This window comes from Manacus vitellinus, unplaced genomic scaffold, assembly GCF_001715985.3.
Source record: "Manacus vitellinus isolate BGI_N305 unplaced genomic scaffold, ASM171598v3 scaffold_40_pilon, whole genome shotgun sequence".
Classification (NCBI taxonomy): domain Eukaryota; kingdom Metazoa; phylum Chordata; class Aves; order Passeriformes; family Pipridae; genus Manacus; species Manacus vitellinus.
This window is the reverse complement of record NW_021940541.1, coordinates 1,082,356-1,097,554: the sequence shown is the minus strand read 5'-3', so window position 1 is coordinate 1,097,554 and position 15,199 is coordinate 1,082,356. Positions and strand designations below refer to the sequence as shown.

At 43.3% G+C, this 15,199-nt stretch overlaps 1 long non-coding RNA gene across 2 annotated transcripts; it reads left to right on the top strand.

Annotated features, from left to right (window-relative positions):
- Positions 1-5,367: 5,367 nt before the first annotated feature.
- On the top strand, positions 5,368-10,092 carry LOC108640706. Of its 2 annotated transcripts, none has more exons than XR_001921419.1 (3): positions 5,368-5,470; positions 7,586-7,609; positions 9,882-10,092. It is a non-coding gene; the product is annotated as an uncharacterized LOC108640706 (long non-coding RNA). The 2 variants fall into 2 exon arrangements; XR_001921418.1 differs by lacking the exon at positions 5,368-5,470 and adding an exon at positions 6,556-6,648 and having other exon boundaries at positions 9,886-10,092.
- The last annotated feature ends 5,107 nt before the right edge of the window (positions 10,093-15,199 follow it).

Here is a 15,199-nt window from a genome sequence, read left to right as displayed (position 1 = left end):
GGGAGGGGCAGAGGAGGGTCAGGCACTGATCTCTGCTCTGTGGGGACCAGGGACAGGACCCCAGGAAATGGCCTCAAGTTGTGTCAGGGCAGGTTTAGGTTGGATCTTAGAAAAAAGGTTCTTCCCCCAGAGGGTGGTTGGGCACTGAACAGGCTCCCCAGGGCAGTGGTCACAGCACCAAGGCTACCAGAGCTCAAGGAGTGTTTGGATGATGCTCTCAGGCACATGGTGTGACTCTTGGGGATGGTCCTGTGCAGGGCTAAGGGTCGGACTTGATGATCCTTGTGGGTCCCTTCTGACTCAGCATATTCTGTGACTCTGTGATTCAGGATGGGCTGTGTCCAGCCTGCCCCGTGTCCATGGGTACTCTGCCCTCTGCCAACCCCACAGCTGAGCAGGATCATGGAATCACAGCCTGGTTGTGTGGGAAGGGATCTTAAAGCCTATCTTGTTCCAGCCCCTGCCATGGGCAGGGACACCTTCCACTATCCCAGGTTGCTGCAAGCCTTGTCTGACCTGGCCTTGGAAATTTCCAAGGATGGGGCAGCCACGGCTTCTCTGTGCCAGTGTTTTACCACCCTCACTGTAAAAACTTGTTCCTTATCAGAGCAGACAAGCCCTCTCTGTCCTGTTATCATGCACACAGCTCTTCTGATCAGCAGGAACAGCCTTCATGGGACATCCAGGCATGGAATGGCCCGAGACTTTGGCATTGCCACAATCTTGTTCCTTGACACATCCAGGTGAGCCCCAAGGACCTACACGTGGATCTGCCTGAGGTGATACAACATTTTGCTTCCTCTGCAGCTGGTTCTACCACCTGCAAGGACAAGATTAATTGGAAATTTGTATTCCAGTGCTTCCTGAGGAACCAAAGGCTGTCACCTTTTGTAGTGAGGTAACTTGTCATGATTAATCAAAGGGTGGTGTAAAAGGAGCTGTGTAAAACAACAAATTGCGGTGTCTTGGTGGGCTTTTAGGAGCATTCCCTGCCCTGAATCCCACTTGGAGAAAACACAAATAGAACCATAGGAAGTAATAAATAATACATTGACTTAATTCTGCAAAGAATTAATGTTTCCTCTTGAGGAGGAACAGTCACTCACACGACTCTTTGAATTTGCTAGTTTTCAAGATGTCACTTCAGACCTTGCTGGGAGTGGCTGAATCTCTTTAGGGGGTTTAAACAAGGAGTCTGACACACAGTTGGAGACCTGGCTGGTGGTTCATCAGGTGCCAGGAACACAGAGCTCATATAATGGGGATTATTCACAGCTGTTCTGGTTTAAGGTGTTGTGGCACAACTTCACTGCTTTGCTCTGTGGGCTCCAGGCCTCAACAGAGGTAGAGGATGCCAAATTCAGGGTATAGCATAAAAACATTTATATCTATTTATATATATTGATCTCAGACCCGTGAAGAGTCACAAAAGTCCATATGATTCTAGATGATGACTTTATGTGCTAATTTTGTACCTACCTGGTAAGATGTGGTGTATGAGATCCTTTTTTGGGCAAAAGCTGCTTTTAAATTTAGATCAAATTAATATCTATGCATTTTTCACTCTTAGATAGCAATTTTTTTATGGCTGGTGTGATTTTTCTGGTGTTAAATGTCAAAAATTTTGGTTTCTCTGTGCTGGTTTTGCCTTCTACCATCAATAATAGCCTTTGGCAGAGGTTTAGAAAACTGACAAGTTGTTGGATATCAAACAGATTTGCCCATGGTGAAACATCTTTTTGGCCAAAACCTCTCTCCTATAAATCAGGAGCACCACTGGTTGTTTAACTGACAAATTTTAGAAGTCACTGACTGATGACAAGTTGCTTGTTCTTGCTTTTTATTTTAGAAATGCCATGCAGACAATGAGAACCCAAAATAGTCAACAGCTCTTGATTACTATATTTTCTCAGAAGGGAAAAAAAACATGTTTTGAATAATTTGCTGCTTTTTGTACTGAGCACACGAGCTGACAGCAGTGACTGCCTTAATGAATCAATTAAGGGCAGTACAATCTGGGTTGGATGGAGCTGGGGGTGGCCAATTGTGTAGCCACCATCAGGAGAAAGGCTCAGCAAAGTGAGAGAGATCCCAGCCAGGAGGTTTGTGCTGCAGAGGTGCTTTGGGGAGGTGGAGAAGACAAGGAGGCAGGTGGTGGAAGAGGAGCAGAATTTAACTACCTGTGTGTTTTTGAACATGGTAATTATCTTTGTTACTTAGGTTGGATGAGTTCTGGTCCCTGGCCTGCAAAGAAAAGAGATGGATTTTTGAGGGGTAGAAATTTGTCACAAGGTGCTTCTCCCTGAATTTGTTCAAAAAGGAGGAATACAACTCCTGTGGCGGCAGCAGCAGGAAAATTTGCTGCCTCTTTGCACTGTCAGCCTCAGCCATAACATTTTTTTTTGTGGAAATATTCTCTACCTGGAGTGTTTCTTTGTACTTTCTAATGGTATATGAGAAAAAATTAATATAAATTTGGGGTTTCTTCTGTTAAGGTCCATCAAAGTTGGGACCTTTTAAGGTGAACAGTTCACTGAAGTCTGTGGGATTCCTCTGACCTAATTCAAGCCAAGTAACTCCAGCTGAACTGGAACATTTCTCACAGAGAAACTCTCAGCCCTATGTTAAAGACCTCTGGCAGTGGAGCAGCCATGAGAACCTTTGGTAATTTTCTTCAGTCATTAATTATTCACACCTTTACTTCAACAGCTGCTTTTTTCCTCTGTGAGTCTGGCACTTTTCCCCTTGTAACCCCTGGAAATTGATATCTGTTCTTCCCTAGATGAAGGGTTTGCTCCAGCAGGTTTTTGTTATCCTTTTTGGCTTCCCCAGCTGTGATCAAAGTGCCCCTTTCACTCTCTCTTTGATAAACTAAGTGCTTTGACCTCTGCAGATCTTGCTCTGTGGTCCTTCTCTCTAATCCCTTAATATGTTTTTGTAGCTTTCCCCTTAACACTCTCCAGTTTGGAATTATGGAACACTGCTCAGATAAATCTTTTAAATGGTTGTTTTCTAAGACTTGAGAACTGTCCAGACCCTTCACTGTCTTCAGAGATGGGAGGTGAAGGATTGGTCATTCTGTTTTTCTCTTCTGGACATCCATTCATTTACTGAAAGACTTTTCACCAAAACTTAAACCCTTTTCATCCTTTTACTGAAGACAACAATTTTCTTGTACCTCAGGCACATGTCATTCAACTTACAGTCAATTTAAGTTTGGATATTTAAAAAGTATTTGTGTCAAAACTCTGATATTTAGAAGAAATATTTTTGTCTTAGGTAAAAGTAGTTACACATTTGCACGTGAATTTGTGGATAGTTTATATATATAAAACTGCTTCAAATGCAGATGGATAAGCTTCTAGAAAGGTTTATTCCAGTCTGTGCTGAAGGTCTCCAAAGGGTTGGAAGGGACCTTAAAGATCATCCCCCTCCCTGCCTTGAGCAGGGACACTTTCCACTATCTCTGGTTGCTGCAAGCCCTTGGATCAGGTGTCCCGTCCCTCCCATGGTTTGTTTTTCATTAAAAGAACCTTGCACACACACAGAGGAGATGCTGCAGTGCTCTAATTAAACCCATGTTTCAGCCAAGTTGTTTGGTCTGCTGTGCAAAAATTGCACATTTTATGTAAAACTTAATTTGAGCGACTTGACAAACTGTACAGGGGAAAAAAATCAGGTAATGGATTGGTTGCTACTCAGGATAAACACTTCTGCTGTTGTGTACAGAAGCATAATGTGCTGTGGTAATGCTTGATTTGACACGGAACATGATGGATATTTTGTGCATAAAGTGGGGTAATTTAACAATCTGGTAGAATTAAGGCTTAACAACAAAAGACAGTGTTTTTTTCATGCAGTTCAGATTTAAATTGGGGGAACTGTAACCATTGCACAGTGCAAAAACTACAAATGGTTCAGAAAATGGGCTTAGGAAAAGTGATACCATTAACATTTAAAAATAAGAAGGTACCCAGGCAAAGTAACACTGTTTGTGTTTTCTGTTCTTATGAGGTATCAGCTCAAGGCCACTTGGATACTGTTCTAGAAAACTTTAGATTTATCAAAAACTGTTTCTAGACAACTTTTCCATGGAATTAAGCTCCTATTTACATCTATTACTTGTGTGGCCTCAATCACTAAAGGTGTCAATCATGTCTGAACAAGGCTGGATTCATGGAGTTGACTGTGTTTAAGAAGAGATTTTTTTGCCAGAACACAAATATGATAAGATTTCTTTGTCATAAGAAGCAGAAATACTGTTTTTTTGGTGGCTGCAGTAGGACTGATGAGGATCATTCCTGCTTTGGTGCAGAAATTACATTTTTGTCATGTTTGAATGAAACACTGCAGTGGCACTCAGGTTTTCAGGAGCTATAGGAACATCTAGAGCAATACACAAATTTTTGCTTGTTTTTCATTAAATAGCTAAAAGGAGGCACAGAAGGAGGTTTACAGTAGTCAAATTAGGTGTACTGTAATGTAGCATTAAATTATTTCTCCTGTAATGATCCTTCACTGTGCTATTTACTCTGTGATGTTCCTACAATTCTGCTGCTCTTCATGTGAAATCTGAATGTCCTGCACCTGATTCTTTCAAATACTCTGATTTCCTCATTAATGCTTTGGATTTATTTTGCTTCCAAAATGTTGATTGGAGGGATGGAGTTCCTCTGCCATGAGGAAAGGTTGGGAGAATTGGGATTGTTCAGCCTGGAGAAGAGAAGCTTTGGGGTGACCTGATTATGGCCTTCCAGGACCTGAAGGAGCCCTCAGGAAAGAAGGAAACAGACTATTTACAAGGGCCTGGAGTGACAGGATAAGGGGGAATGGCTTCCCACTGCCAGAGGGCAGGGTAAAATGGGATATTGGGAAGAAATTGTTGCCTGTGAGGGTGGTGAGGCCCTGGCACAGGCTGTCCAGAGAATTTGGGGTTGCCCCTGGATCTCTGGAAGTGTCCAAGGCCAGGCTGGATGGGGCTTGGAGCAACCTGGGCTAGTGGAAGGTGTCCCTGCCCATTGCAGGGGGTGGGACTGGGTGGGCTTTGAGGTCCCTCCCAACCCAAACCATTCCATGATTCTGACACAGCAGCTGTTGAGGACAGTGACTGCTATTCACAGCACAGAATTCCTGTTTCTCTCTCCATGCTGTGAATGAAGAAGTTACAAATCACCTCTAAAGATGTGAAAGTCAAGCAAAGAGCTCTCAGGGACAGGGAAACAAACTCCTTTGATTCCCAGCCAAGCAGAGATGCAGTAAAGGAATGCTTTGCATTTCAGATGAAACACACCTTGGGATGTATAGATAATCCTGGCACCAGCTGGGGGGTCTGTGTGGAAAACAAAGGTCACCGTCTCCCAGGCAATGCTCTCATTTGCATGCAGGAGGTGGCATTTGTTTTGCAGCATTTGAGTGTTTGCAAACAAGCCTGGGAAGCATTTTCACAGTGAGACTGTGTGGAACATATGGGGTTGTATTACAGCGTGTACATCAAATCCCTGTTTGTGGGGGGTTGTAGGGAAGTACTCAGGGGAGGGGTCTCTGGGAAGGACAGCAGAGAATCACAGAATTGTAACACATCCTGAACTCAGTGCTCTGGGCTGGGTGACAAGGTGAGGATCAGTCAGAGGTTGGACTCAGTCTTGGGGTCTTTTCCAACCTCAATGATTCTGTGTAAAGGTTTACTCTGAACAAGAACAGTGAGGAGCTTTAGATCCATAGTGGTCAGTGCCTTTCCTGTAGTTTGTTCCTGGTTTGCAGCAACTTTTCCTTAGGCTCTCTCTCCCCCAGAATGGAAACCACAGGCACCTGGTCCTGTCTGGTCACACTCTGCCCTCAGACAGGAGAAATGGTTTTGCTGTAGCCCAAAGAGCCAACCCTCCAGTGTGTCCCCATCCTCCCCGAGGAGGTTGTGGAGATGGATGGTGGGATGTGAAATGAAGTTGGAACAGGCTGCCCACGGCAGCGGTGGAGTGGCCACATCTGGAAGTGTTCTAAAAACATGTGAATGTGGCACTTGGGGACATGGTTTAGTGATGAACATGGTAGTGGAAGACAGTTGGACTTGCTGATCTTGAAGGTCTTTTCCAACCTTAACAACTCTATGATCCAATGAAATGAGTTTGTCCCATCCTAGGCCCACCTTTGGTAAACCTGTCAGTGGAGCAAGATTATATTTCATATACATTTGTCAGCTGAATGAGCAGCATTTTCCACTGGTGTCATCATTTCTACAGCCAGTTGTCTTCAATACTCACCAGTCAGTGTCCAGGACCCCTCACAGATACCAGACTGTTCCTTCTCCTCATGGCACAGTAGAGAGAGTCTTCAAATTAAAGAAGATTTACAACCCAAACAGGAAGAGATGATTATTTATCTGCACTTGGACTGAGATCATTTGCACCTGAAGTAGGTGTGGAGGTTTTATCAAGAGTTTGCTGTGAGGGCTGTGGGACATTCTAGTCATGGAATCATGAAATCATTAAGGTTAGAAAAGAACTCTGAGATCACTGAGGCACATTGAGGTTCCCTCCTCAGCCCCCATTTGCTTAAAAACCTGCTGAAGTTTGACCACAGATGCTTCAGGAGCAAATCTGGAAAAGCTTTTAGAGACTCAGGAGCTCTACCAGAGGCAGAAACTGTTCCCTGGTGAGTGTCCCTGAGCTGGGGGATGCGCAGACACAGGAGGTGGGGAAGGAGCACATCGATTTGGGTTGGGAAAAATCCCCAGCAGAGTGTAAACTGAGCATTTCTGCTTTATGTTTCAGTGCTGGAAGGAAAGGTGGTCAAGCAAAACAATTGAGGAAACCCCGGGGTAAAACCACCCCCCCTTTTAGAGGAGCTATTAGTCACCTGTCAGAGCAATTAGTGGGGAAGGTAATTTGCATATAATTGCAGAATAATTGCCAATGTGCCAATGTTGGTGTGGGTTTTTTTTTTGTTAAAGCTAATGTAAGTTAATATGCCACTGATGTTTCTGATGTAGCCGCAAAACACACTTTAATATACAATTAAAATGTATAAACAGGCATTAATCTGAGTTAAGTTTCTCGTGTCACTTCATAGGAAGGTGAACATAAAATCTAAGCTTTATTTCAGATACTCCAAGCTACATGTCTATGACCAAGCAGCATTTTAAGTAGAGTAACAGGCTGAGGAGGAGCCTATCTCACCCCCCACTAATTGTGAAGTTTGGTGGGAGTTACTTTTAGGCTTCTAAAAGTCATATTTCAAAGCTTAATATTATTGGAAGTGTTCAAGGTCAAATTGGACAGGGTTTGGAGCAACCTGGGGTAGTAGGAGGTGTCCCTGCCCACGGCGGGCATTGGGACTGGGTGATTGTTAAGGTCCCTCTCAACCCAAACCATTCCGTGTTATCCCGAAATTTGGGGAAATGATGGGAGCTCTCAGGTGTTCTGGATATGGAAATCTCCTCTGTCAGTTGGTGAATTGATTGATTTAAATAATAACTCCTTGGGGAGAGCTGCGAAAAACCTGTTGTACCCTTGTATCATCTTTTGGGAAGTGCATTTTGCTATCAAGTTAAATCATAGCTAATGTTTCCCTCTGAATTTTGTCCCTTCAGGTTTTTGCCTGGTTTGCTGTTCAGGTAAGTATTTGATTTGATTTAAGCACATTGAAAATAGAACTATCGATTGCAGGACTATAATTTACAAAATTGCAGCATTTTCTTTATGGAAGCTCTGAAAAATAAAGCAGCAGCACGGCTGGCTGTTTAAGGTAAGTAGGCAGAGAGTGATCAACTCAAATAACATAAAACCAACATGAATTCTCTTCCATCCTCCTGTACTGAGAGTGAAGAGATAAAGTTTTATTGTCATTAATGTTATTTTTGGATTGAGCTAAACTCAAATGGCTCAAAATGACCAGAGCTCTGCGACCAGAGGAAGAAAAGGTCTTTTGTGTCCTGTTAGTTGTGTGATCTGATCATGGGAGATGTGAAATGAGGACATTTGTAGGGTTTTCTGCTTTATTTTTCAGAATCTTGCCTGAACTTGCATCTTATGGCTGTAGGAACATTTAGGGATGTTTTTGTTCATTTTATTTTTAATGCCCTCGCTGGAGCAGCTCATGGTGTCTGTGGTTCACCTTCATTTTCTACCATCATGGAATGGTTTGGGTTGGAAGGGACCTTAAAGTCCATCCAGTCCCACCCCCTGCCATGGGCAGGGACACCTTTCACTAGCCCAGGTTGCTCCAAGCCCCGTCCAACCTGGCCTGGGACACTTCCAGGGATGGGGCAGCCACAGCTTCTCTGGGCAACCTGTGCCAGGGCCTTCCCATACTCACAGCCAAGAATTCCTTCCCAATATCCAGTCTAATTTTCCCCTCTTTCTGTTCTAATTTTCTAATTTTCTCTTTCTAATTTTCCCCTCTTTCATACTCCTTGTCCCATCACTGCAGTTCCTGATGAACATCCCTATCCTGTTTCCCTATAGCTCCTTCAGACACTGGAAGGTGCTGTGAGGTTTCCACTCAACCTTCTTTTCTCGAGGCTAAACACTCCCAGCTCTCCCAGCCTGTGTCCATATGCAGGTGCTCCAGTCCTCTTATCAACCTTGTGGTCTCCTCTGGACTTGCTCCAACAGTTCCATGTCCTTCTCATCCTGGCATCCACCATGAAAGAGCAAACCCATGATTATTGAGTGAGGTAAGAACTCTTCACCTTGCCTCTCCCCAGCATTACCCCAAGGCACCAGCAAGTCTCAGTTTCTATTCATATTAGGAAGGCTTTGGTCAGGTTGCTCCTTGGGAGGTTCATGGTGGATATTAGGAAGAATTTTCCCACTGGAAGAGTGGTTAAGCCCCGGCACAGTTGCCCAGGTCAGGGGTGGAGTCCCCATCCCTGGAGGGGTTTAAAAGCCGTGTGGATGTGGCACTTGGGGACATGGGTCAGTGGTGGTCTTGGCAATGCTGGTTGGACTTGATGAGGTCTTTCCCAGCCTTAATGATTCCATGATTCCTTAGGAATCCCAATAGCTGCCCTGTGGTCAGCACTCCAAATGCCAACTGCTTCCTGCCTGTTCCTGTGAGAAATGCAAATATTTCCTCATCTAGTCTCCAAATAAATCCATCAAATTCACTGGATTCCCTGGAAATCAGGAACTTCAGATTTTTGCAATATATGATTCTGCAGGCAGGAAATTATTTTTCAATGAATTTTTACGTAACTCGAGGTAATTGAGTGTTTAATATTTGCAATATTTTTACATTTGCTTTCAGTGAGTATTTAAATATTTGAACATAAAATAAGTTCTTTCACCACACTAATAAAATCTAAGGGCCTAATTGTCACATTCATTATTAGAGTCAGTAAATTACCTTTGGTGAGTTTACTTTTACATCCAATGTAAATACAGATTTATGAGTTTTCCTGTTACATGATTTATTTGCCCTTTTTATTCAATAAGACTATTTCCCTCTTCCTAAACATCCAATATACATGAAAAGAGATTAAAGTGGAGAGGAATTATTAAAAAAAATATTTAAAAATAACAAACCAGGTCACAATTTCTTCAGCTAGAAAGCTCAGGTAAAAATTTGAAGCTGTTTTTTTGATGGGAATCTTGTGTAGAAGAAAATGGTGGCTTGTGGAATAGGAGGAGACATATATTTGTGTGCTGCTGCTTTTACTGCTGGGTTATTGACTTCAGAGTGTGCTTCGAGCAGCCTTGAATTTGCAGCAGTAAAACACTTCCCATTGGTACACATTTGTATTTAATAAATTGCATTTTATGGAAGTAGAAGCCTGTATTTACCAATTGCTTTCTGGAACCTGTGGGATTTTTCATCATTCCACTGAGAACTATCTTAAAACTTCTGGTTTCTGAGTAACATCAGCCACTCTCATTCTTTCTGAGGCAGAGGAAAGACGTGCATGGGAAAACCTGTGACATAGGAGGCTCTGAGGAAATATTAAAGGAGAGAAATAAGTTTCTGAGGATGGAAGGAGGAAGAGAAGAGCGTTAAGATCCAACTGCTAATGGACTGTGTGGCATCTACCACTTCCAGGAGTTTGTAATGGCCTTTGTGACTTAGAAAAGGAAGATTTAAACTGAGGTTTAATAAATCTTTTGGGCCGACAGCTCAAAACAACAACATATTTACCAGCCCATTCATGCACTTCATGCATTGCAGCATTTTGACTTACACTTTGTAGCTCTTAATCTGAAATAATTAACCAGTATTTGGATTCAATGTCTTTGATTTACACCCAAAGACATCTCCACTTCCATTTTAGGGCCATTTTGTTGCCTTGAAAGCCTCTGATGTCACGAGCCCGGTCGGCCTATTTCATTAGATAAATTTTTCACTGAGTTGGACGCCTTCGTTTTTAGGAAGGGGGAGGTAAAATGGGTGTCTGAATATGAAATGACTTCCCTATTTTCACTTCAAAGGCTATTTGGGCCTCTTCAAAGGGTTCCTTTGCCAAAGAGAAATCATGTTTTTTGAAAATACTTAAAAAAAAAAAGGTAAGAAAAAAAAAGACTTTGTACTGAAAAAATTCATCCTCTGATGACTTGAGCAGTCCTGGGCAGTGGTGATTTCACTACACTTAGAAGACTTAATCATGTAAGCTTTGATTGGGAATGGTTGATGCCTCCGGGCTCTTCATCCCTATAACTACATTTAAATTAAAAATAAGGCAGAACATTTTACTACAACACATCCCTCATGCTCCCTGTTTAGTATTCTCCCGTTGTCACAGAGATTGCTGAGGGGAACCTTAATTTATCTGTTTGCCCTTGTGGAATGTCTGCTTAAACATCCTTCAGTGGAATTTAAGAGTCTTGATTTGCTGGTAATTCCATCCCTGGTAATTCTCCTTAATATTATTTAATTATTACAGTGTAGCCACGAGTGAAATATGGTGTTGTCTGGTGTTCATCACCTGAAGAGTCAGGTGACAGTGGGATTAATAAATAATGGGATTAATAAACAATTCCAGCCTCATTGCTGAGAAAAGGGCCTCGCACAACACCCTCTGAAATGGATGGTTAATATTGCTCTTGATTTAATGAGGTTTGAATCAAGCAAGAAGGGAATTATATAAAAGAATCCCACTTTTCATACCCGTGTGTCTCCAGCAGGTCACGGCGCTGACGTGAATTCCTTGGAGGAATTGTGTCTCTGCTGGGGCTGTGGGTGGCAGAGGCAGATGCCTGTGGTTCCTGAACAGAAACCCAAGGGAAAACTGGATATTATTTATTGAAAATAGATGGAGATTTTATTTTGAAAAAGTTTTAATTGTTTTTCCTATTCTTCCCCCCCCCCCCCAGGAAGTTTGCTCCCATTTTTCCCTTTTAACTCTTAAACTGAGTTGTTCTCCACAGTAACAATCCACATAGCAAAAATGACTTTTAATGGTTCTTTTTTTCCCTAAAATAGGTAATCCTGTATTGTATCCAAAGAGATGATGACACATAGAAGTGAAAACTTGACCTCTTGCCCTCCAGAGGAGGATGCTTTTCTTCTAATGTGTTGAATATGGTATGTCCATGAAATGCTGAAATACGGCTTCAAATTAAAAAAGGGTAGATTTAGATGGGGTATTGGGAAGAAATTCTTCCCTGTGAGGGTGGTGAGGCACTGGCACAGGTTGCCCAGAGAAGCTGTGGCTGCCCCATCCCTGGAAGTGTTTAAGGCCAGGTTGGACGGGGCTTGGAGCAGCCTGGGCTATTGGAAGGTGTCCCTACCCGTGGCAGGGAGTGGGATTGGATGGTCTTGGAGGTCCCTTCCAGGCAAACCTGTCTGAGATTCTATGATTTTATACTTCTGGAAATAAATTTCCAGATCAGATAGAAAAATGTAAATATATTTATTTTTAGATGCCAATCTCTGGTTGATTTCCAGCAAAGCATATTCCCTTTAGGCATTGGCTCTGTGATACCTGATACAGCAGGATATATGAAACTCTAAACCCAAACCAACATTTCTTTGCAATAGGAAACATTCCATAGGTCAGAATAGAAGTAAAATTCCTTCAGGCTACATTTCTGACATAGATTCAGCCCTGAAAGGTGAAAGAAGCGTTGATTAGAAATGTGGACCTTTGGAGCAACAAGTCATTTTTGTTTTCCAAGGTTTGTCCTTGCAGTGAATTTGTGTATAGTCCAGAATAAGAAATAAAACCAGTGAAGGTTAATTTTGGAAAAAAATAGGTGGCTCTTGGAGAAATTGTTTAAGTTGTTATTGTTGGTGGTTCTTGGGTTTTGGTGGTTTTTGGTGTTTCTTTGTTGGTGGTGGTTATTCTTGTTGTTTTCCTTCCATCTCCAATTTGGGAAAAAACCCATAACATTTAACAATTAAAAAAAAGCACCTCTTCCTTTCTTCCTTTGCCTCACATTTGCCTTTCCAGGGAAACCCCCAAGAATTTAACTTTGGGTTGGATACCATCCACTTTCATAGGAAAGATAACCCACGAACTTGATTGGTGTTTCTGAATATTCCTGAATTGTGGTACCCCCCAAAATGAATATTCCTGAAATACTGGGTGTGTGGGAGAAAAGGGGTTGAGTTGTCTGAGACAGAGAGTTCACTTTCAAAAGAGAAAACATTTTCATCAGCCCCCCCCCTTGTTCTCTGCACACAGAGTTTCAGGGGCTGAAGAGCCTTTTAATGGAGAGGAGATTTGTTCCCTCCATTTCCCGTTGCTGATCTCTCCTCTTATATCACAATGACTCGATGACACAGGAGAAAATGAAGTGCCCTCGCTGAGCCTTTATGGGAGGAGAAACCTGTGCCTGGTTAACGCTGTCTGTGGTGATGAATAACCCCTTGGCAAGGGCTGCTCTGGTATTCCAGTCTGGTTTTTTCCAGCAAACCTGCGGCAGATTGGCTGTAATTGCTCGCTGCTCTCCATTAGTGGATCTCCCTGCTGGCAGCTCTTTAATAGTTTACATCTCTCGGGGCTGGAAATTACTATTTTAATTAAAACAATTTGTTTCAAATGGGGCTCCCAAATTCCCCATATGATGTTTTAGGAGCCTTGGGTGAAGAACTGGAAATGGAGAGTAGCAGTTGTTTTGAGGGTTTAGAGTGAGGCTGGAAGTAGGAATTGGAAGTTTCACATAATTTCCAAGGCCTGGAGTTGGAAAGGGAGACAAAGACTCCAAGTACTGAAATTGGGTAGGACTGAGATTTTGTCTTCCACATGTTTTATTAATTCACTGTGGAAAAGACTGTGTTGAGTTTGGACATCACTCTCAGGAACATGGTGAGATTCTTGGGGTTGTTCTGTGCAGGTCCAGGATCCTTTGATGATCCTTGGGGGTCCCTTCCAACTCTGGATATTTTATGATTCTGAGAGTTTCATTTCAACTTTGTTGTTTCCTTTGTGCAGATTGAGAGAAACAATGATTTTCTGGTGAAGGAAAGGGAAGAGCCAAGAAAAGGTACCTTGGACACCTAAATGCCACAAAAATGCACTTAGGAAGTGGGATTGGAGAGTCAACAGCCATGAGTGGTGTGTGGAGTTGGCTGTGCAAGGCAAGACTACTCATAAAACATTGTGAGTTGGAAGGGACTCACATGGATCATGGAGTCCAGCTCCTGTGTGGATCAATGCTGAACCTACACTGGATTCCTCTTTCTCTGCATCCAGGAAGGCAGGAGACCCAAAAGGGACTGTGTCATGGAAACCTTCTAGGCTTTGAAACTTGGGGTTGCTCTCAGTTGGCACTAATTTTCTTTTAATTTTAAATTATATTCAAAGATATTATACAATGATCCTGATGGGTCTCTTCCAACTCAGGATATTCTATGATAACATATAAAAATATCTGCTTATGTGCTGTTAGTTGAAAGTTCCCATGGAAAGATGTGGGTTCAGTGTTGGGGTCCATGGTGGGTATCAGCCTCCCACCCACCTCGAGGGAACCTTCCTCATGCCCTTCCCAACAACACAGCTATGCAACCATGCTCCCTTCTTCTGTCTCTTCAGGCTCATCAATTAATTTCTCCTTCAGTGTTGACTCAGCTTGGTTTTATGGCTCCTTTTCCCCTCACAGCACCAAAGGCAGCTCCCCTAGTTGAAGGTAAGCCTGGCTTGGGCACTCAGAGCTAGGATTTAAGTGATTTCAGACTCTCCAACTGTATCAAACAGGCATTTAATTCATGTCTGCCAATAATTTCCTGGATCTCTCTTGCTTGCTTCCATATCCATGGCACAAATCCTGTGTTTCCTAAGATTCAGTGGAAGGTGTAACCCCTCTCCCAAGGCTCAGGGTCCATCCCATGGTGTGCATTCCATCCCTACTAATGAGCATGGATTTATGCAGGATTCAGAGCAGGGTTCTTCAGTGCTCCACTGCACAGGCATGGAGCAGATGAAGCCCTGGAACATCTCCTTGTGGAATTTGGAAGTGTGGGAAGCCCTCTGAGCATCCTTCCACCCCAGCCACAACCCCTTGGGACTTGGGGGTGCCAAGACAAGGGTCTGATGATTCCACAGCTGCTGGGAACATCTGCCATGGGATTTGGCAGCCCACAGCAGCCTGGGGAGCCAGAACAGGCAAAATTATTGACCATAAAAAGTTTGTCTTGAAATGTTTCATTAACAGGGACTTGGCTAAAAACTGTGTATGCCCGGGCACGGAGCGTGGGGAAGGATGGAGCTGTTTTCTGGAGGGATCAGGCCCAAAGCTCCTGCCTTCCATGGCTTTAAATGTCTGGTGATGGAAGAGCTCTCTCCATAATGTACTGTGCAGCAAAAGGATGAAAGATTGAAAGTCTGGGATTAAAAGGGCTCAAGGTAGAGAGGTTGAGATCAGAGAATCATGGACTGGTTTGGGTTGGAAAGGACATTAATGAGCATCCAGTTCCAACTCCCTGCCACGGGTAGGGACACCTACCATTAGATACTAGGGGGGATAGTGACAGGACAAGGGGAATGGCTTCCCACTGCCAGAGGGCAGGGTTAAATGGGATATTGGGAAGGAATTCTTGGCTGTGAGGGTGGGGAGGCCCTGGCACAGGTTACCCAGAGAAGCTGTGACTGCCCCATCCCTGGAAGTGTCCAAGGCCAGGCTGGACAGGGCTTGGAGCAACCTGGGATAGTGGAAGGTGTCCCTGCTAATGGCAGGGGTTGAACTGGATGTGCTTTGAGGTCCCTTCCAACACAAACCATTCTGTGACTCTCTGATCTGGTTCCCTTGGAGCGATGCTGTTTCCTGACAGG